General features: G+C 35.8%; 1 protein-coding gene and 1 pseudogene across 6 annotated transcripts in view; one reads left to right on the top strand and one right to left on the bottom strand.

Moving 5' to 3' along the window:
* NUBPL (nucleotide binding protein like) overlaps nucleotides 1–22,625 on the top strand; it is a 279,513-nt gene that overhangs the window by 120,084 nt on the left and 136,804 nt on the right. The gene's annotated exons all lie outside the window — the stretch shown is intronic.
* Nucleotides 17,362–18,109, bottom strand: LOC113908681 (annotated as a pseudogene).

The raw sequence follows: 22,625 nt of genomic DNA, 5'->3' as shown, positions 1-22,625 counted from the left end.
TAAAGCGTGGTTTGGGAATTTTAGATCATGTGCATTTCTGTAGAAGTTTTACAATTAGTTTGTGATCTTTAAAATAAAAGTTTGCTGGAATTTTGCTAGGGATTATGTGGAATCTGTAGCTCAGTTTGGACTGAATTGCTATCATAACAACATTGAGTCTTCTGATCTGTAAGCATTATATATCTTGTCATTTATTTAGGTTTGTAAAAAAAATTTCTCTCAGTAGTATTTTGTAGTTTAGTAAACTTGCATTTCTTTTGTTAGGCTTACTTTAAATATTGTTTTGTTTTTAAATATCATTTTAATTTTGTTTTGTCAGTATATAGAAGCACAATCCAATTTTATATATTGATCTTGTATCTTACTACATTACTAAATTATTTAATCTGATAATTTTTGTATATTTCATAGGGTCTTCTGCATCTAGGAATAAAGAATCTTTTTCAGAAAAGCACATTACTTGTTTGTATTTCACTTGTGTGATAAATATCTGAAGCATGCTTCACAAACTGCTACAGTTGCACATGAAACATTCTCTCAATAAATGGTAACTCATTGCAGTAGTTCTGTATTTCAGAGTGAGTCTATATAATTCAATCTTTCCACTTTTTCCCATTGTTAGAAATTCAATATTTATGATCTTTATTTCTTTTTCTTGTCATATTGCACTGACTAAGATTTTTCAGTACATCATAGAAGTGGTAAGAATGGATTTCTTCACCTTGTTCCTGATCTTTGGGGAAAAGCATTTAATATCTCACCATTAAGTAGAGTGTTAGGTATACTTTTTTCACAGATACTATCCATGTGCTTCAGATAATTCTGTTCGTAGTTTGCTGAAAAGTCTTTATTAATAATAGGTATTTGTCTAATACTTTTTCTGCATCTGTTGATAGAGTGAAATAGTTTTTCTTCTTTATTCTGCCAATTGATAAACTATGTCGGTTTTTTAGATTAAACCAACCTTGGATTCCTAAGATTAAATCCTACTTTGTTGTGATGTGTTTCATTTTTTTATTTTGCTGGATTTTTTTTTCTAATAATAAGGGTTTCTTTCAGTGCTCATGGGGGGATGTTACTCTATAATTTTCTTCTGTTAAAATATATTTTTGTAATGGTTTACTCTCAAGGTTAAATCTCCAGCTTTTTGGTTTTATATAGCATACATTTCTTCAGTTTTAAATTACTTTCCTCTTCTGTTTTCTTAAGGTTTATTATTATTTTCTAAATTTTTAATTGAATATTGTTTTTAGTCATAAATATACTATAAATATTCCTCTGACTATTGCTTTGGCTACCATGTTTTAAGTAGATGTTGGATATTATGTATAATAGAGGATATGGAAATGTAGTAGCAGGAATACCATGTACCTCAGTCACAGATAAGGTTCCAAGAATGGTTTTGTACCTACTCAGGGTTTCTGCTAGCTGCCTGTCTTTTATAAATGCTATAGATCTAGCCATTGACCTTCAGCTTATAGCCAAGAAGACAAGTCAGGGATGATCTGTTGACATAAAATTTTGTCATCAGGCAACTCATAGTTCAAGTTTTTCAATTTGCTATTAACATTTTAGACTGGATAGTTTTTTGTTTGGAAGAGAATAGGGCTGTCTTGGGCACTGGAAGAATATCTGACTTCTATCCATTAAATGTCCGTAGCAGCCCCCTTTGTGACAATTAAAATTTTCTCTAGTTGTTGCCAATGTCCTGTGGTGGGGATGAGGTCAGAATTGCACCTGGCTAAGAACTACTACTGCTCAGGTCAATTTCTTTGTATCATTTTGTTATTGCTGTAGAGCTAGTAGCTTTCCATGCAAAATGAATATATATTAGGCAAAGGCAGCTATTTCAAGCAGTAGGAAAATTAAGGATTATATGCTGTCACTTCCACCTTGTTTATTTTCACAAATGGTATCTGAACCAGGGACTAAAAACATTTGAATGTATGGTTCAATAACAGAAGAGTCTGGGGGAACAGTATCTCTCTATTTTGTGCCTGTTGTTTAGCTGTCTAGCTGTCTCCCACTAATTCTTTTAACTGAGAAGCAGAACTGCTTCCATGGTTTTAAAAATCAGGGTAAGTATACATTCATAATCTTGAACAGTCAGCAAGTACATCACTTGTTTATATTTCACTTGGGTGATGAATATCTGAAGCCTGTTTTACAAATTGCCACAGTGGCATGTAAAACCTCTCAATAAATGGTAACACCATTATGATAGCTGAATGTTTAGAGTGAGTATATATAACTGAATCTTCCCAACTTTTACCCATTATTAGAAATTTAATGTTTTGTTTGTCTCCCCGTTAAAAGTATTTGTATAGGGGCACCTGGGTGGCTCAGTTGTTAAGGGTCTGCCTTTGGCTCAGGTCATGAACCCAGGGTCCTGGGATCGAGCCCCACATCGGGCTCTCTGCTCTGCGGGAAGCCTGCTTCTCCCTCTCCCACTCCCCCTGCTTGTGTTCCCTCTCTTGCTGTGTCTCTGTCAAATAAATAAATAAAATCTTATTTAAAAAAGTATTTGTATGAAAAATATTTTCTGTGTATGGCAGAGACTTTTTCTTTTACACACACACATAAGTATGTGTGTGTGTAAAAAGCCATGTTGCTTCCCAAAAGCACTGGGCAGCCATTTGTGATGTTACTTTTCCCTTCAGATTTTTTTTTGACACTTGCTTTTGCCTTTTTCCAACACCCTAATTTTAAAACTATTAAAAACTATTTAAAACCATTTTAGAACTATTTAACAGTGAAGTATGTAAGGTGCACTCGTCTTAATATATTATACACACCTGCATAACTGCTACCCAGATCAAGATCTAAGATATTTTTAATTACCCAGGGTGCCTTACCCTTTTGTGCCTTTTTAGTCAGTGCTTACTTTAGAGGTAACTAGTATATGATTGACTGATTGATATTTATATATATATACATCCATGCATGTTTATTTTTTAGCATGGTATAATTGAGAAATATAATTGTATATATTTAAAGTGTACAGTGTGATGAAGTGACATACATATACTTTGAAATGCTTATCACAATAAGGTAAATTAATGCATCCATTGTCCTACATAGTTAATGATTCTTTATTTTGTGTGTGGCTAGAACATTTTAGGTCTACTTTAGCGTATTACTTCCTTAAGTATTTATGAGTTTTGTTTGTCCTTAAACTTCATGTAATAGAATCTTGTATGTCTTACTTTTTTCTTTCAACAAAATGCTATGAAATCCATCCATGTTTTTACATGAATCCTTGATGTTTTCTTCTTTATTTTCAGCTTTATTGAGGCATATTGATAAATAAAATTACAATATATTTACAGTGTACAACATGATTATTTGGTATGTGTATACATTGTGAAAGAATTCACACCACATTAATTAACATATCCATCTTCTCACATACTTTTGTGTTTGTGTGTGTGTGTGTGTGTGTCTGCAAACATAAGTTCTTAGCAAATTTCAATTATACAATATTATCAACAGTAGTCACCATGTTGTATATTATATCCTCAGACCTTATTTATCATGTTACTGAAAGTTTGGATCCTCTTACTACCCTTTCCCTATTTTCCCTATCCCTCTGCCCCTAGTAACCACCATTCTACTCTGTTTTGTGAATTTAACTTTTTTTTCCCAAAGATTTATACATATAAGTGATACCATGCAGTGTTTGTCTTTGTTTGGCTTGTTTTAATTTATATAATGCTCTCCATGTTCATCCATGTTGTTACAAATGGCAGGATTTCCTTCTTTGTAAAGGCTGAATGATATTCCATTGTATATATGCACCACATCTTTCTTCATCCATCAAAGGGCTCTTAGGTTGTTTCCATATCTTGGTTATTGTGAATAGAGCTGGAGTGAACATGGGAGTACAGATACCTTTTCAAGATCGTGATTTTGTTTCTAGATCTATACCCAGAAGTGGGAGTTCTAGATCATAAAGTAGTTTTATTTTTAATTTCTTGAGGAACCTCCATACTGTTTTCTATAATGTTTTTACCAATTTACATTTTCACCAATATTGTATAAGATTTCCCCTTACTCCACATCCTTGCCAGCATTTACCTCTTATCTTTTGGATAATAAACATCTTGACATGTGGAAGTGTTATGTTATTATAGTTTGATTGGCATTTCCCTGGTGATAGTGAGGTTGAGTGCCTTTTCATGTAACCTATTGGCCATTAGTATATCTTCTTTGGAAAAGTGTCTATTTAAGTCCTTCGTCCATTTTATTTATTTTATTTATTTATTTTTTTAAAGATTTTATTTATTTGAGAGAAAAAGAATGAGAGACAGAGAGCATGAGAGGGAAGAGGGTCAGAGGGAGAAGCAGACTCCCCGCTGAGCAGGGAGCCCGATGTGGGACTTGATCCCGGGACTCTAGGATCATGACCTGAGCCGAAGGCAGTCGCTTAACCAACTGAGCCACCCAGGTGCCCTTATTTATTTTTTTTAAAGATTTATTTATTTGAGAGAAAGCGAGTTGGGGGAGGGGCAGAGGGAGAGAATCTTCAAGCAGACTCCCCACTGAGCATGGACCCCAATGTGGGGCTCCATCTCACGACCTGTGAGATCATTCCCTGAGCCAAAACCAAGAGTGGGAGGCTTAACTGACTGAGCCACCCAGACGCCCCCCCTTTTTAAAGATTTATCCTTTGCCCATTTTAAAATGTGATTATTTTTTTGCTATTGAGTTATATGAGTGTATATTTTAGATATTAACCTTTTGTCAGATAATGTGGTTTATAAATATTTTTTCCCTTTCCATAGGTTGCATTTTTGTTTTGTTGATGGTTTCCTTTGCCGAATAGAAGTGTTTTAGTTTGATGTAGTCCCCCTTGTTTATTTTTGTTTTTGTTTCCTCTGCTTTTGGTGTCAAATCCAAAAAATCATTGCCATGACTGATTCAAGGAGCTTGTCCCTGTTTTCTTGTAGTAGCTTTACAGTTTCTAGTCTACTTTCAATTCTGTAATACAGTTTGAGTTGATTTTTGTATATGCTGTAAGATGGAGGCCCAGTTTTATTCTTTTGCATGTGGTTTTCCAGTTTTTTCAGCACCATTTATTGAAGACACTGTCTTTTCTCCATTGTATAATTCTTGTCCCCTTTTTTGAAAATTTATGGATGTATATGCTTGAATTTTTTTCCTGGCCTCTATTTTGTTCCACTAATCTATGCATCTGTTTTTTGCCAGTGTCATACTGTTTGATTACTATAGCTTGGTAGTATAGTTTGAAATCAGGAAGTGTGATACCTTTAGCTTTATTCTTTTTTCTTGAGATTGCTTTGGCTATTCAGGGTCTTTTATGATTCCATACAAATTTTAGGATTGTTTGTTCTATTTCTGTGAAAAATACCATTAGACCCCTGAAACATGCTACACTATTTGTTTACTAACTAGAATTTAAATAAAATCTTGTAAGAAAAAAATACCATTGGAATATGTTTTTAAATTTTATTATTGAAGTGTAGTTGACAAACAATGTTAATTTCAAGTGTACACCATGGTGATTCAATAATTCTATACATTATGCAATACTTACCGCTATAAGTATAGTTACCATCTGTCACCATACAATGTTATTACAGTATTATTGATTATATTCCCTATGCTGTACTTTTCATCCCTGTGACTTACTTTAAGTAAGTGTGTACTTCTTAATCTCTTTTACCTTTGCCCGGGTCTTTGCCCGTCTCCCCATGCCCCTCCCTCCCCTCTGGCAACCACCAATTTGATCTCTGTATTTATAAGTCTGTTTCTATTTGTTTTTTTGTTTATTTATTTTGTTTTTTAGATTCCACAGATAAGTGAAACCATATCACCCAGCTACTTTCTGGATCTCACTTAGAGGGAATTGCCTTGTGTGTTGCTGTACATTTGGTGTGTCTGTGGGAGGAGGGAAGTTCAGGAGCCTGCAATATTTCTATTTCTGTCCCTTGGTTCCTTTGTTCTTTTTTGTTGCTATATAGTATTCCACAATATATCCTTTCTCTTTGTTATTTGGATTGTTTGTAGTTTGGGGCTACTATGAATAATGCCACTATAAACATTCTTATGTATACTTTATGGTATACAGATGCATTAATTTCATTTTTGGTATATATGTAGATGTGAGATTACTGGGTTTTGGAGTGAATGTATGTTAAATTTTAGTGTTTTTTGCCAAGGAAGTTTTACAGAGTGGTTGTTCCAATTTAATGCCCGACTGTTAATATAGGGGAGTTCTACATCCTTGTAATACTTGGTATGATCTCTCTCTTTGCAGTTCTGTTGGGTATGTTGTGATAGGTCATTGTGGTTTTAATATTCCTTTTCTCATTGAGTAATGCTTATTGGCTCTTTGGATCTCCTTTTTATGAAGTGCCTATGTTTTCTGTCCATTTTTAAATTGCATTGTTTGTCTTTTTCTTATTTACAGGAATTCATTATATGAGCCCTTTGACAGATGTATTACAGTTCTCTTAATTTGTGACTTGTATCTTCTTTAGTGGTGACTTTTGATATAAAATGTTCTTTGTTTTGATAAAGTCTAGTTTATCAAACTTTTTTCTTGTAGATTTATGTATTAAGAACTCTTTCCTACCCTCCTTACAAAAATATTCCCTTATATTTTCTTTTTTTTGCATTTTTAATTTTTTTTAAAATTTAAATTCAATTAATTAACATATAATGTATTATTGGCTTCAGAGGTAGAGGTCAGTGATTCATCAGTCTTATATAAGACCCAGTGTTCATTACATCACGTGCCCTCCTTAATGTCCAGCACCCAGTTACCGCATCTCCCCCCACAATGTTTTCTTCTAGAAGCTTGATTGTATCAGCTTTCACATTTAGGTCTATGATCCCTCTCAAATTATTATTTAAAACGGTGTGAAATAGGGGTGAAGGTTAATTATATTTTTCATATGGATATCCAGTTGTTCCAATACTTAATTATAGTGGCACCTTGGTTGTAAATCGAGTGACCGTATGTATTACCACTACCCTAAAATTTCTTTAAATTTTTTATTGTTATGTTAATCACCATACATTACATCATTAGTTTTTGATGTAGTGTTCCATGATTCATTGTTTCTGCATAATACCCAGTGCTCCATGCAGAACATGCCCTCTTTAATACCCATCACCAGGCTAACCCATCCCCCCACCCCCTTCCCCTCTAGAACCCTCAGTTTGTTTTTCAGAGTCCATCATCTCTCATGGTTTGTCTCCCCCTCCGATTCCCCCCCCTTCATTCTTCCCCTCCTGCTATCTTCTTCTTCTTTTTTTTTTCTTAACATATATTGCATTATTTGTTTCAGAGGTACAGATCTGTGATTCGACAGTCTTGCACAATTCACAGCGCTCACCATAGCACATACCCTCCCCAATGTCTATCACCCAGCCACCCCCTCCCTCCCACCCCCCACCACTCCAGCAACCACTACCCTAAAATTTGACAGTGATCTCCATAAGCATCCTACTTATTCATGTTTTCATTAGCATATACCCAGGACTACAATAATGATTAAAATTTTCTGGTCATCCTAGTTGAATTAATAGTTGAATCACTTCTTTCTTTATAGAAAAGAGTATAGGCAGTTTGAACCCATAACCCTTCTATCTCTGACCTTTCTGTTTCATTTATTTATTTTTTCTTTGAAATTGCTCTTCATTTTCATTTGGAAGCTCACTTTTTACTTAAGAAATAAAAGTAATGGTTCACTGCTGGCCTTCTATAAATTTTGCATGATTACGTTTATATTTAAATACAACACTTGAGAATTTGAGTGCTTTTAGGTTGTCAATACTAACTTTAAAAATAACTGTCACTACTTATGTCATGACTCACATATTCTGAACAGGGTATTTTATGTCCTCAGTTTCACTTAAATTACTGTGATTCGTTGTTTTTTTTTTATTTTTTATTTTTTTTTAAAGATTTTATTTATTTATTTGAGAGAGAGAGAATGAGAGATAGAGAGCATGAGAGGGAAGAGGGTCAGAGGGAGAAGCAGACTCCCTGCCGAGCAGGGAGCCCGATGCGGGACTCGATCCTGGGACTCCAGGATCGTGACCTGAGCCGAAGGCAGTTGCTTAACCAACTGAGCCACCCAGGCGTCCTACTGTGATTCGTTTTGCCTTCAGGCTATATATATCACAAATGCAGGACACCTGGGTGGCTCAGTCGGTGTGTGGCAGGAGTGTGTCACCTGATGTCTGAGAAGAGGAATTACCTTCAAATTTTAGTATTTCTGGTAGCACTTAAAGCATTTGTTAGTTGATTAGTTGGTTAGGAATGAGGTTTTTTATTTCCTATATGAAGAAATGTCTTAAAATGAACTAAGCTTTCCAGTTTCTCTTTTTCTTTGGAGTTTTTTGTAGTGATTTATGAATAGATATTCTGAAGAATTGTGTTTTGTTGTATAGGTATATCCATTCCTGGTCTCATAAAGTTTAGTTTCAGGGAGAAAGTGGGGGAGAACGGTTATATAATATTTGATCACTTATGTTCATTTTCAAAACTGGAGGTTAGGCAAAGAATATTTCTGTGGAGACGATATGTTAACAAGATTGGATAGACATACATAGAATTTTTGAAAATAAGATGTCAGTATATTAGGTTAGAGAAAGGGATACAAAAGAGTGTACATATATGTATATATGTATATATATGAATACTTCTTTGAATTGATATTTTAAATATCCCATATTTTTACAAAAGAAATTGGAGGCAACCTAAAATGAAAACAAAACAACAAAAACCAAATCCCAAGACAGAAGATAAGCCTGGAGAAATATAAAGGAAGGGTATAGGAAAACCATATCAAAATATTAAAAGAATATATGTGATTCTTATTTACTCTGAATTCTCAAGCTCCACAGATATTATTAGGATTTGCCTAATTATCTACTGGCATTATGAAACCAATGTTCTCTAACCATTGAATTAAAAAAATCTGACTTCTCTTTCAACGATCATGTTATGGGATCATCCACTTACTACCTGTGTATTTCCTATTATCTATTAGCTATATTTTTATTAAAATCTATTACTTGACTGTCCACAAATCACCTGGAGTTTTTATTAAAATGCAGATTCTGATTCAGTAAGCCTTGGGTGGTACCTTATATTCTGCATTCTTTTTTTTTAAATTTAAAATTTTTAAAAATTTTTTACTTTTTTAAAAAAAATATTTGAGAGCTAGAGCACTAGCAGGGGTGTGGGGTAGGCAAAGGGGGAGGGAGAAGCAGGCTCTCTGCTGAGCAGGCAACCCAACCTGGGGCTCGATCCTAGGACCCTGGGATCATGACCTGAGCTGAAGGCAGACACTTATCCTACTGAGCCACCCAGGTGCTCCATATGTTCTGCATTCTTTTTTCTTTTTTTTTTTTTTAAGATTTTATTTATTTGAGAGAGATAGAGCACAAGAGGGGGTAGTGGGAGAGGGAGAAGCAGACTCCCCACTGAGCAGGGAGCCCGATGCAGGACTCGATCCCAGGACTCCAGCATCATGACCTGAGCCGAAGGCAGTCGCTTAACCAACTGAGCCACCCAGGTGCCCTATGTTCTGCATTTTTAACAAGCTCCTAGATGATGCCAGTGAACCACATAATAAGCACCTACTACCAAGGATTTCGACCAGTTCTCATTACTTATCAAGAGCTTTGGCATTTGGCCTGCAGTCTTTCCACATTGACTTATGCCATCATCCTGGGTCATCTCTTTTGATTCTTTCATCTCAACTTCTATAAATTTTATTCTGACTCCTTCTCTTTCAGCAGCCCTTTCGCATAGTCTTTTGTTATCATTAGAACCTCTCCTACCTCTGAATACGATATTTCAGTGTCCTACTCTGACTTTAACCTTCCAGCTTTCTCACTCCCTAACTTAATGGACGTTGTTCTCTGTTTAATCTCACCAAGACCTTTAAATCCTGACATCTTTACTTTTCTCTGAGTCCATCAGTCCCTTCTTTACTGAACCTGAAATTCATCATCATCCTCTAGATGATTTTCTCACCATTGTCCTCCTTGTCTTTCAGATGCCCATCCCTGTATCAGAATTGCAGTTTCATTTCCATAGTCAGGTTGCTGAATCTACCTGAAGGAAATGACATATTGTCCAGATTGGTGCTATTTCATATTTATGGTATGCATTCTCATCTGGGCTCTTAATGCTGCCTGCTTGCTTGCTTGCTTGCTTGCTTGTTTGCTTTCTTTCTTTCTTTCTTCCTTTCTTTTTTCTTTCTTTCTCTCCCTCTCCCTGTCCCCCTCCCCCTCCCTCCTTCTCCCCCTCCCTCCCTCCCTCCCTCCCTCCCTTCCCTGCCTTCCCTGCCTCCCTGCCTTCCTTCTCTCTTGACTTTATTTTTAAGTAGTCTTTACACCCGAGGTGGGGCTCAAACCCACAACCCTGAGATCAAGAGTCACGTGTTCCACTGACTGAGCCAGCCAGGTGCCCTCAGTGCTGCTCTTTTCTGATCCAGGCATTCTTTTACCTGGGCCTACAAAGTTTAGAGAGAAAACACCTTGAAGAACTGGAAAAGAATTTTTTTGTGAGAGTCCGTATAGAAATAAGGATGAAGTTTTCCTGAAAGTAGACACTCTTGGTTGGTGTGTCACAGTAGTTAACAAATGCAAGAACCTAAACTCAAGTGCCTCTGTGATACTGTTTCTTAGGGTGTCCTGAGTATCAAGAGTGAGAATGGCAGAAAACAGTTTTCCCCACCCACCTCTACACTTGCCTGCATATCTGCAATTTCTTGTTCCTTTTCTTATTCAAAACTCAATTTTTATTTTCATAATCTCATATCTTCATGATTTCTCCAGTATCTTCCAGTGGTTGATAACCTCCCTTCATTGCTTTGACATTAAGAAAGGGAAAAAGGTACGAGATACCTAATCTTAAGATTAGTAAGACAACATTCTTAAGTGAGAATTTCTGCATACAGAATAGAATGCCTTCTTATCCCAAAATCTAATTTGCACATATTTTACTGATCACAGTAATATCTCCCTAAGTGTCATATAGATATTGTTACTTTACAGTCTATTGACATATTTTAAGGTCTGTGGAAATTATAAGCTATTGTGAAAATATACTGAATAAAGTAAAAAAAAAGTATTAATGCCTTGCTAAAAGGAAATATGGAGGGTGAAGTTTTCATTGATTAGTCTCTAGAGAGGCCTGTGGCATAAGTAATTAGTGGTGTATGGTTTATGTGGCTCTAACAAGCACGTGAGTCTAAACACAGGTTACATTGATATCCTCTATCAGTCAGCTCCTTTATTTCAATTTTGAATTTACTATGCAATTTAAGATTCTGAAATACTTAAAACGAGTGAATATCCTGATTCACTGATGGAAAGGTCTGGTTTGCTTGGAAGGTATATACCTCATGGTAATAAATTGTTGTCTTGGTACTAATCAACCTAAAACAGCAAGAACAGTTTTCCTCAGGATCAGATAATCTTTGAAATTCTTGAAATTATGGGTCTGCATATCTCTAACTCATTTAAAGTAATTAGGGTGATGTTCTAACCAACTCCTTGGAAACTATATTACACTAATTTTTACAGTTGAGTGTGGGACAAAGTATTTTTTGAGAAAAGGTCAAAGAAATAGCAGTGAGAAAGCTTAAGGGAATGAAAATATGTGCTTTGCTACTGTCAGGCTAAGCCATCACTCTGTTTCTCACCTTATATGCAGGTTAAGGATAATATATTAGAAGACTGGTGGAGAAACAAACCGTCATTTATTTTGGGGATTGCTTAGCATCTAGACAGGGAGAATGAGAAAGAAGAAACGGAAAATTTTACCAAGGGGTAGGAGGAGGCAGTGGGAATGAAGTGGAATGAGGAAAAAAAAAGGTGCTATTTTAGATGGAGAATGTAGATTAGCAAAAGAATTTTGTAGATTAGCAAAAGAATTTAAGGCTAAGAGTCAGTCAGCTTTATGTCATATACATGAATATAAAGGATCTATTTTGTATTACAGAGAATGTTTGTTTGATATTTGTACATTCTGTGTTTAAACAAATGATTTGGAAATCTTCTGACTATGCATTTTTGAATAATTGATATTTAGAATACATTATGTCATCTATGAAGATGTTTGGTGAAGCTGATTTGCATTAAAACATTCATGATTTTTGGGGCGCCTGCGTGGCTCAGTCGTTAAGCATCTGCCTTCAGCTCAGGTCATGATCTCAGGGTCCTGGGATCGAGCCCCGCATCGGGCTCCTTGCTCTGCAGGGAAGCCTGCTTCTCCCTCTCCCACTCCCCCTGCTTGTGTTCCCTCTCTCACTCTGTCTCTCTCTCTTAAATAAATAAAATCTTTAAAAAATAAATAAATAAAACATTCATGATTCTCAGTAAGAAAAATACACAGAAGCACAAAACAGTTAATTATCTTTCTTTTAAAATAAATGTCAAGAGAAGCATTAAAAGTAAGATAAAATGTAGTACTTAAAGAAAATTCTATCTCAGAATTCAAAATATTTTATAACTGTACACAGGAAATAGAATTCTATATATTTTAATATTTATACTGAAGATCTTATGAATGTTTTTAAAAAAATTCTTCCCAGGGCGCCTGGGTGGCTCAGTTGGTTAAGCGACTGCCTTCGGCTCAGGTCATGATCCTGGAGTCCGGGATCGAGTCCCGCATCGGGCTCCCTGCTCAGCAGGGAGTCTGCTTCTCCCTCTGACCCTCTTGGATCTCGTGCTCTCTCTCTCTCTATCTCATTCTCTCTCTCAAATAAATAAATAAAAAATCTTTAAAAAAAAAATTCTTCCCACATAATAGCTTTTGCAAATGAACTTAGACTCCTTTCTTTCAACAGTTTCCTATAGGTCTAGGATATCTCCTCTCTTTAATTATTGAAATATTTTATCTGTATTTGTAGTATGTAGAATTTGTGTTTATCTTATTTTCTCACTTTGTGTTTATTTCTTAGCTGACAGAACTGTTTCTTTTGCTCTGAGTAGTTCAGTAGAGTCCAGTTAACAGGGGCAGTGTTGATGTGGGGAAATGTAACCCAGAGCTACCTTCGCATATTAAAAGAAGAACATTGTATCCTAGAATGCAATTACTATTAAATAAGCTGTACTTATACATAAGTATAGTTATAAGACCTAATGGAGTCAGTAGCATTTGTTTAGCTGTTACCTGTCAGTATAATACATATAAGAATGATTCATTACATAGGAGTGATTCATTTGTCATTTTTATCTTGCCAGTTAATCAGATATTCTGTAAATATATATTATCAAAATCGGGTAACATTATGAAATTTTTATATGAAGAAATGATTTGTGGCAAATCTGATATTCATTTTGTATATGAAAATTTAGGTATTGTGTCTAGAAATCTTGTCATTCAGAAAGTAATATTAACTGTTTTTATTTCTGTTGATAATAGGTTGAGGTTAGGCTCTTTCTTTTCTGTTCTAAACCTTCTATATTCTCCCTTTTACTTTGAGGGAGAGACAAGGGACCCAACAGGACAATTTGAATCATTATTACTCACTTAGAAATGGGAGAATGGAAAATTAGCCCATCTTCCCCCAAGATTAAGTTGTTAATACTAAGTAACTGGTTAATGTTTTTGAGCTCTGTTTCTCTAATTTTTCTATATCCAGCTATTCATATATCCATTGTATTTGTGGTGATCTATTAGCTGATGTGAGAGATTGATAATCAGTCTCGGTTAAAATAATATTTATTACTGGAGCACTTGGGTGGCTTAGTAGGTTAACCATCTGCTTTCGGCTCAGGTCATGATCCCAGGGTCCTGAGATCAGGCCCATGTCGGGCTCCCTGCTCAGTGGGGAGCCTGCCTCTCCCTCTCCCTCTGCCCCTCCCCCTGCTTGTGTTCTCTCTCTCTCTCTCTCAAATAAATAAATAAAATCTTTAAAAAATAATATTTATTGTAAGACTGATGAATCATAGGCCTATACCTCTGAAACCAATAATATACTATATGTTAATTAATTGAACTTAAATAAAAATATTTTTATTATTTTTTAAATTTAATTTTATTATGTTATGTTAGTCACCATATAATACATCACCAGTTTTTGATGCATTGATCCACGATTCATTGTATTTGTACAAAATATAGTAATAATATTTATTACTGTCTTTCAAAATTTTTATTTATTTATTTTATTTTATTTTATTTTTTAAAGATTTTATTTATTTTTTGACACAGAGAGACACAGAGAGGGAACACAGGCAGGGGGAGTGGGAGAGGGAGAAGCAGGCTTCCCACGGAGCAGGGAGCCCGATGCAGGGCTCGATCCCTGGACCCTGGGATCATGACCTGAGTCGAAGGCAGATGCTTAAGGACTGAGTCACCCAGGCGCCCCTCAAAATCTTCTATCCAGTATCGCTCTCGGACTTTTGGCTAAGATCAAGGGTAAAAGTTTTTACCCACCATATCCTTTGTTAATATATGTGGGGGGGGAAGGTGAGAAAATGAATTGTCTGAGGAAAAACAGTAGAAATTTACCTTGTTTGGTGTTATTTTTATTCTAGGGGAAAAAGTATTATTGTTGAAAAATACTGTAAGACAGTATTTTATTTCTACTTCCTGAAATTTTAAATTATTTTCAGTTAGGATAAAGAAAAAGAAAACCAGTAATAAGGATTTGGTAGATATTTATTTAATTTTCCCTAAATCTGCTCTTCCTATTAGTGTTTCCCATAAACCAAGGTGCTTAGACCAAAACCCTGGGACTTGTTCTTGAGTTTTTTCTCTCCCTTACCGTGTATATATAATCTATCAGCAAGTCCTCTAGACTTTACATTCCCAATATATCTTTAATCTGTTTACTTCTCTTCATCTTCTCCACCATCCTAGCATAACCCGTCATCATTTATTTAGATTCCTGCAAGAGCCTTAAGTGGTATCTGTGCCTTCACTCTTACTTTTTTACGTACCACTGTGTTCTCCTGACAGTATTCAGAATGATCTTTAAAAACTTCTGTACTAAAACTAACCAGTATGCTAAGCATCCGTTTTATTATTTGAAAAACTTAAAAATAAAGCGAATCAAGTATTTGTCCTATTTTTCTTACACTGTTAAGCAAATGGTTGATGAAGGAAGTTTTTCTTTTACTGAAGTATTTTAGTTGATAAATAAAGAAGGAATGATAGAATTATAATATCAATATTTTACAACCCCTAATTATTATAATAGATCTAAGAGTAATTGTTACTGACTGCTAATATATGCATGTAGAGAGAACACATTATATGCTTCCTAGTCAGGGTATATAATATCAACTGTGAAGTAGTTTTGCTAGAAGTTTGAACTTCAATCTGGTTAAACATTCAGATCTAACTACCAGTTTATAGGAAATACAATAGACAGAGGAAGCCATCAGGAAATCTGGAGTGAGGAAAAGCCTATAGACAAATAACCCAGTTTTTTTTCCCCAACAAATAAATTGTAAGGAGAAAAAAGTGAAGGAATCATAATCTATAGATTAAAAGACCAAGAAACTTATTAACTGCTGTATCTGGACCTTATTTGGATTTGATTTGAACCAGTGAGCTTTAGGAAAAATTGATACACAGGAAAATTTGGACACTGACTAGATAGTTGGTGATTTTAATAAATTATTATTAAAAATAATGATTTAATGAAAGTAATATTGATAGGGGCTATATTTGCAAGGAGAGCCCTTATCTTTTAGCGATACATATTAAAATGTGTATAAATGAAATGATATGTTTGAAGGATAGATGGGGAATGAATAAAGGTACAAATTAAGCAAGACTGTCCAGGAATTGATAATTGTTGAAACTGGATAATAAATATATGTGGATCCATTTTGCTCTGTTCTCTTTTTTTCACACACATTTAAACTTTCTGTAATTAAATTTAAAACAAAATGCCTTTGCACATAGACTCTAATCCAAACTCTTTATTTTAGTAGATTCTGCCCAATCTGACCTCTACTTACCCCATATCTAGCATGTTCAACCTTGCTCACATTATACTTGCTTTTTTCCTTTTCCTCAGATACCCCAAATTCATTCCTACCTTAGGGCCCTTAAACTTGATGTTCTATCTGGAACCTTCTTCCCCTAGATCTTCAGTGTCCATCCCCTGTTGGCATTCAGGTCTCATTTTATTTTTATTTTCTTTTTAGGCCTCATTTTAATGTCACCTCAGAACAGCTAGCTGTGAAAATCATCTGATCTAGTTTTATTTTCATCAGAACACTTACCCTGATTTGACATTTTCTTTTCTATTTATTTGTTTATTCATTGTTTCTACCCACTAGAGTATAAGCTACATGTGGGTGGTGGTAAGATCTTGACTATCTTGTTCACTTTTAGATTTCCAGCACTTTTCTGACAAATACATGGCAAATATGGTTGGTACTCAATAAATGTTTTTTGAGTGAGTCAATTAAATGTTTATGAAGTTGTTGAATACTAAGAAGATTAACATTATTAATCTTTTACTTTTAGAATATCAACAGTATATAGTATTGTTGCCTAGTGAAAGTATTTAAAATTCTGCTGGCATTTTCATTATTAGTATTTTCAAAGGCTCATGTGCAAGAGAATTAGCTTTGTAGCAAAGCTTCAGAAAGATTTTAAAAAATTCACAAAATGTCAAATTTTCTGTTAGCATTTATTTAAAAATATTTGTATTTGGGTAATTAATGTCACATTTTGTCTAAGAGCTGTTTTTTGTAGCTACATAAGTAGAGGTTAAAATTTGTGATATGTAATATGAAATTTGGCAAACATTTCTTGGCTTATGTGAATGATAATGAAACACTTATAATTATATCTTCTATCAAGAAGGAACTGAGAAGTACTTTATAGATAGATGCATTAGAGGAGATGAAACTGTAAAACTATAAGATCTTCTCTTTATAAAAAAAACCATGGAAGGGACACCTGGGTGGCTCAGTCGGTTAAATGTCCAACTCTTGATTTTGTCTCAGGTTCTGATCTCAGGGTCATGAGACTGAGTCCCACATCAGGCTCCATGCTCAGCATAGTGTCTATTTGAGATTCTCTCTCTCCATCTCCCTCTGCCCCTGCCTTTACTCGTGCTCTCTTTCTCTCTCTCAAATAAATAAATGAAATCTTTAAAACAAAAAAACATAGAAAACAATATATTTGTTTTATATATGTATATAATATATATGTGATTCAACAGTCTTAACTGCAACAACATGGATGGAACTGGAGGGTATTATGCTGAGAATGAATTTTTAAGTTACATGCCCGCACATTTATCTTAGTTTAGTCCTATCTTAGTTTAGGGGGAGTCAGATAAAATGAGCCTTTCCTCAGTCTCCCAGGGAAAGAAAAGGTGAGAAGACAGAATATCACTAGGCCCTGGATGAACCCAGTGCTGTAGTCTCATAAGGCCTAGTTTCTACCAAGGGAAAATGCTGATTTTCCTTGTCATGGTCCTGGCTTTGCTCCCCTGCTCAGTGTCAAGTTTTTAGAAGTCCAGTTCCCAGAATGCCCTGTTGCTTTAGTTCCCTAACATTTTCACTTAGGGGAGAAGAGTGCTCACACTCTTGTGTCAGGATCCCAGAGGCATTGTCCTCTTGCAGGATGGTGAGGTGAGATCTCTCTAGTACCTTGCCATTTGGTTTCTATCTGTTGGGCTTAGAACCTGAACTGGGAGCCTCAGATCTCTCATTAGTATGTTTGAGTGCTGGCTGGCCATAGGGGTTTCTGTGAGCTGTCTTGTTTCCTCCTTGGAAAATACCTACTTGGAGGGGAGCTCAGTTTGGCTTCAGGGTGTCATCTGGGATTACTGGGTGTTCAGAGGCAAGCCCAATTCAAATGAAGGTTCCTCTGGGGGCATAACAGGCCCTGGGGGAAGATTTGATTTGTGGGCCTCTGTCTCACATATTTCACTGAGCTGTTTTACCAGTGGGTTTAGGGGTCTCTGCTGCTGGTCTTCATGGGTATCCATGCAATGCCAAGGCTAGGAAAGTGGGGATTTGAGTCCTGGGCCTGACTAGGACCTTTTAGGTGCTCCCCTGTGGGCAGGTTGGGCTGTGGGGTTTGCATCTGGATGGGAGTGCACAGGATACCTGCATTAGGTGAATGAGGATCTGCCATCCCAGTGGAGGCTGCACTGGGATGCTCTTGGCCAAGCCCATCTCAACCAGGAGAAATAGAGTGGGGCAGGGCCCAGCCTGGGTGATGAGAGGATGCTGGGCCCCAATTCTTTCTTTGTGTGCATAACAATGACAGTTGTTGGTTGGCAATTTATTTAACTGTTTTCTCATTAAAGGACATTTTTCTCTTTGAACCATTTTTTTCTTTATTTTAAAAAATATTGCACTGAGCATCTTTGTATGTGAGATAGCACTAGTTTTGGATGTATGATTTCTGTGTTTATTAACCTAATAAAGCATGGATTATGGTGTACGTATATGTGTGTGGGGGCTAAGTGAACCAAATTCTTGTCTTTCTGAATTTGATGTTTTCTTAGGTGCCTTTACATTGTACCAAGTTTTTTGAGAGCCAGTTTCTCTTCTTTCCTTCCTTTCTCCCTCCCTCCCTTTCTTCCTGTCTTCTTTTCTTTTTTGTGAGAATATTTAAGTTACACCGTCTTAACAAATTTCAGTTACATAGCACAGTGTTATCAACTATGATCACCATGTTTTACGGTAGTTCCTCAGACGGTAATCATTTTATAGCTGAAAGTTTGTATCCCTTTAATAACCACTCCTTATTTCCCCCACCTTCCAGCCTCTTGCAACCACTTTGCAACTCTCTTTCTATGAGTTTGAGTTTTTTTTTATTTCACATATGCGATGCCATACGGTATTTGTCTTTCTCTGTGTGACTTATTTCACTTAGCAGAATACCCTCAAGGTCCATCCATGTTGTCACAAATGGCAGGATTTTCTTCTTTCTCATAACTGAGTGATATTTTATTATACACACACACACACACACACACACATATGTACACACCACATCTTCTTTATCCATTTGTTTATTGACATTTAGGTTGTTTCCATATCTTGGCTCTTGTGAATAGTGCTGCAATAAACATGGGAGTGCAGATATCTCTTTGATATCCTGTTTTCATTTTCTTTGGAAAATATATACCCAGAAGTGAGATTGCTGGATCATATGGTAGTTCTATTTTTAAATTTTTTGAGGAACTTTCATACTGTTTTCCTTAATGGCTGCACCAATTTACATTCCCAACCACAGTGCATGAAGATTTCACATTTTTGCTAACACTTGTTATTTTGATGGTAGCCATTCTAACAGGTATGAGTTGATAGCACATTGTGGTTTTGATTTACATTTCTCTCATGATTAGTGAGTGATATTGGGCACCTTTTCATGAATCTTTTGGCCGTTTATATATCTTTTTTTGGAAAAATATCTTTTCAGTTCTTTTGTCCAGTTTTTACTTGGATTGTTTTAAGTTTTTTGCTGTTGAGTTATATGAGCTCTTTCTGTATTTTGGATAGTAACGCCTTATCAGATACGGCTGGCATGTATTTTTTTTTTAAAGATTTTATTTATTTATTTGAGAGAGAGAGAATGAGAGATAGAGAACACAAGAGGGAAGGGGGTCAGAGAGAGAAGCAGACTCCCTGCTGAGCAGGGAGCCCGATGTGGGACTCGATCCCGGGACTCCAGGATCATGACCTGAGTCGAAGGCAGTCGCTTAACCAACTGAGCCACCCAGGCGCCCCGGCTGGCATGTATTTTCTCCCATTCATTAGGTTGCCTTTTCATTTTGTTGATTGTTTTCTTTGCTGTGCAGAAGCTTTTTATTTTTATTTTTTTAGAGAGGAAGAGACAGAGATCATGGCATGGGGGAAGAGCAGAGGACGAGGGAGAGAGAATCTTTTTTTTTTTTTTTAAAGATTTTATTTATTTGAGAGAGAGTGAAAGCAAGAGAGATCACAGAGGGAGAGGGAGAAGCAGACACCACTGAGCAGAGAGCCTGATGCAGGGTTTGATTCCAGGACCCTGAGATCATGACCTGAGCTGAAGGCAGATGTTTAATCAACTGAGCCACCAGGCAACGCAGGAGAGTCTTAAGCAGGCTCTATGCCCAGCACGGAGCCCAAAGCTGAGGCTCTCACAACCCTGAGATCATGACCTGAGCTGAAATCAAGTGTTAGAGGCTTAACTGACTGGGCTACCCAGGCGCCCCTGTGCAGAAGCTTTTTAATTTGATGTAGTCCTACTTGTTTATTTTTGCCTTTTTTCCTTTGTATTTGGTGTTAAATACAGTGTCAAAGTGCTTAACACCCCTGCTTTCTTCTAGAAGTTTTACAGTTTCAGGTCCATTTTCTCTTCTTTAATCGATCTTGAGTGTAAGATAGTGATCCAGGTTCATGGTTTTGCATGTGGCTGTCCAGTTCTCTCAGCACCTTTTGTTGAAGAAACTATCCTTTCCCCATTGTTTATTCTTGGGGAGCCAGTTTCTTAATTTTTTTTTTTTTTTACCAAACATATCAGAGTTTAATTAGTCATGCTGTAATTACTGAGAATAAAATTGAATTGTTGCCATAATTTTTTGGGGAGAGAACAGAGGCCCTGTGTTTTCAACATAAAGGGTGAAGGTATTTAGTAAAAATCTTTTCTAACTATATTAGAACATAAGGTATGCACAGGCTTTTAGGCAAAGATAATATTGTTTAATATTTCATGTTTAAGGAAGTTTCTAACTTAACTGAACTCTGAATGGTTTTTAAGATATGACAGGACCTATGAAATTGAGTATAAAAAACTTAGAATGATTAGTTCTTGAAAGAACCAGACACTTCCATAAGTAGTTGGTTTTTCCTTCAGTCTGATGGGCCATCAGTAGACAAGTCTGCTTCTCCTATGGTGGTCAGTCCTATAGCACCTCCTAGTATAGAACCCAGGACCTGCAAATCTTGGTCAGTCTTGATTTTGGGTGCTTCATATTTCTGTGAATGACAGATTTTAATGGTTTCAATTGTTTTGAAAAGAAGAGGACAAATTTAGGGTATTGATGAAAGTTTTATGTGCAGAACTTTGCTGCCACAATTATTTGGTAATTTAAATGCAACCAGATCCAGTTTTTTATAGATGTGTTGATCCTGTGTATAGGAACCTCTGTGGCCTACACTGCTGATGGGTATGGATAGCCCTCCACCAAGGCAAGAATATCAGTCAGGATTTTTACCTCAAAACATTTTTGCATTTGAACATCTGATTTTGGAACACATGGCTTTTTGATTTATAGATAATTGCTACTGAACTTAATTTATATATAGTGTTTGGCCAAATATCTGTCACATGCCTAAGATGATTGCTGATTGAAAGAGCCTAGCTGAGGAATGTTTAACTGGTTATTCTTGAGTTTCCTTCATGAATCACTTGTATAGCTCTCTTTCACAAAACCATGTAATTTATACTCTGAGCTTTCGTCAAGAGTCTATGTAAGAAATAAGAAACATCTTTTGCTTAGGTCATGTCCAAAGGATGGACTGTATTTCTTATTTTTAGAAATCATTCTTTACATTTAAAATTTTAACAGAACCCCCCCACCCCGAGGTATTGATAAAGTCCTCCGTGTAAATGTGTTTCTCTTCTCTCCATGCTGCCAATAAGCCAAATCAAAAGCTGTGAAAAAAAAAAAAGTGCTCAAGAAGGTGTGTAGATGAGAAAGTGATTTATTTACAGGTCAAAGTCTCTGTTTCATGAAGCTACCAAACTTTAAAAAGAATGTCACCTTTTTTTTTCCTTTGTTATGGAACCCAGAGATTGTAAAAAGAAAAAAAGTTTTTGTTGCATTTTTGATGCTGGCACAAGGTTTTTGTCCACTTTTTTTCATATATCTGTGTATAAAAAATTCTGTCCATTGTTTACTATGAAATTAAGTATTACATTTTGAGGTAAACAAAAGAATTTGTATTGCTTGATAAACTATTAGCTTGTAAATTTAAAAGGTTTCTTTTCCTCAATTAACTTAATGGACCAATAAACCTATGAAATATGCTTTCTTTAAAAAAAAAAAAGAAATAAGAAACATCTATGTCTCTACTTCTTTTGGAGGCTGATGGATGGAGGTAACTGTTATTGAAAGGCAATACATTATATGGAAGGAATATGGGCTCTGGTGCCAGAGGTTAGTAATTCTGGTGGTGGGAGGATATGGAGGGTGTCTTTTAGTTATCTCTGTGTTTTCCAACAAAATAAAACATTTATTGGGTAATATGTACCTGGCACTGTGCTTGGCCTGAAGGTACAAAAGTAAGTAAGACTTGTCCTCTGCCCTTTAAAAAAAGATTCATTATTTAATAGTAAGAAAGCAGTATGACCCTATTGCTAATCAACATTTCAGTTATTTTGTTTGTGTCTAAGTTTTAGCTTTGGTTTTCTCATTGTAGGGTTTTTTTGTGTGTGTGTCCCCCACCCCCTGATTTTTCATATGTTGACTGGGGAATTGAGAGAGAGAGGAGAGGTGGTGATTGATTGATTGATTGATTCAAGCCATTAGCTAACATTTTGTGTTGGGAATCTATATATATTTCTTTACTCTGATTTACTGTCTTATATATTAATATTTCAGAATTACTGAGAGTATACTTGAATCAAAGAGTTAATTCTGTACATCTTGCTTGCT

Source organism: Zalophus californianus, chromosome 6 (genome assembly GCF_009762305.2).
Source record: "Zalophus californianus isolate mZalCal1 chromosome 6, mZalCal1.pri.v2, whole genome shotgun sequence".
Taxonomy (NCBI): Eukaryota; Metazoa; Chordata; class Mammalia; order Carnivora; family Otariidae; genus Zalophus; species Zalophus californianus.
This window is presented reverse-complemented; position numbering and strand designations above follow the sequence as displayed.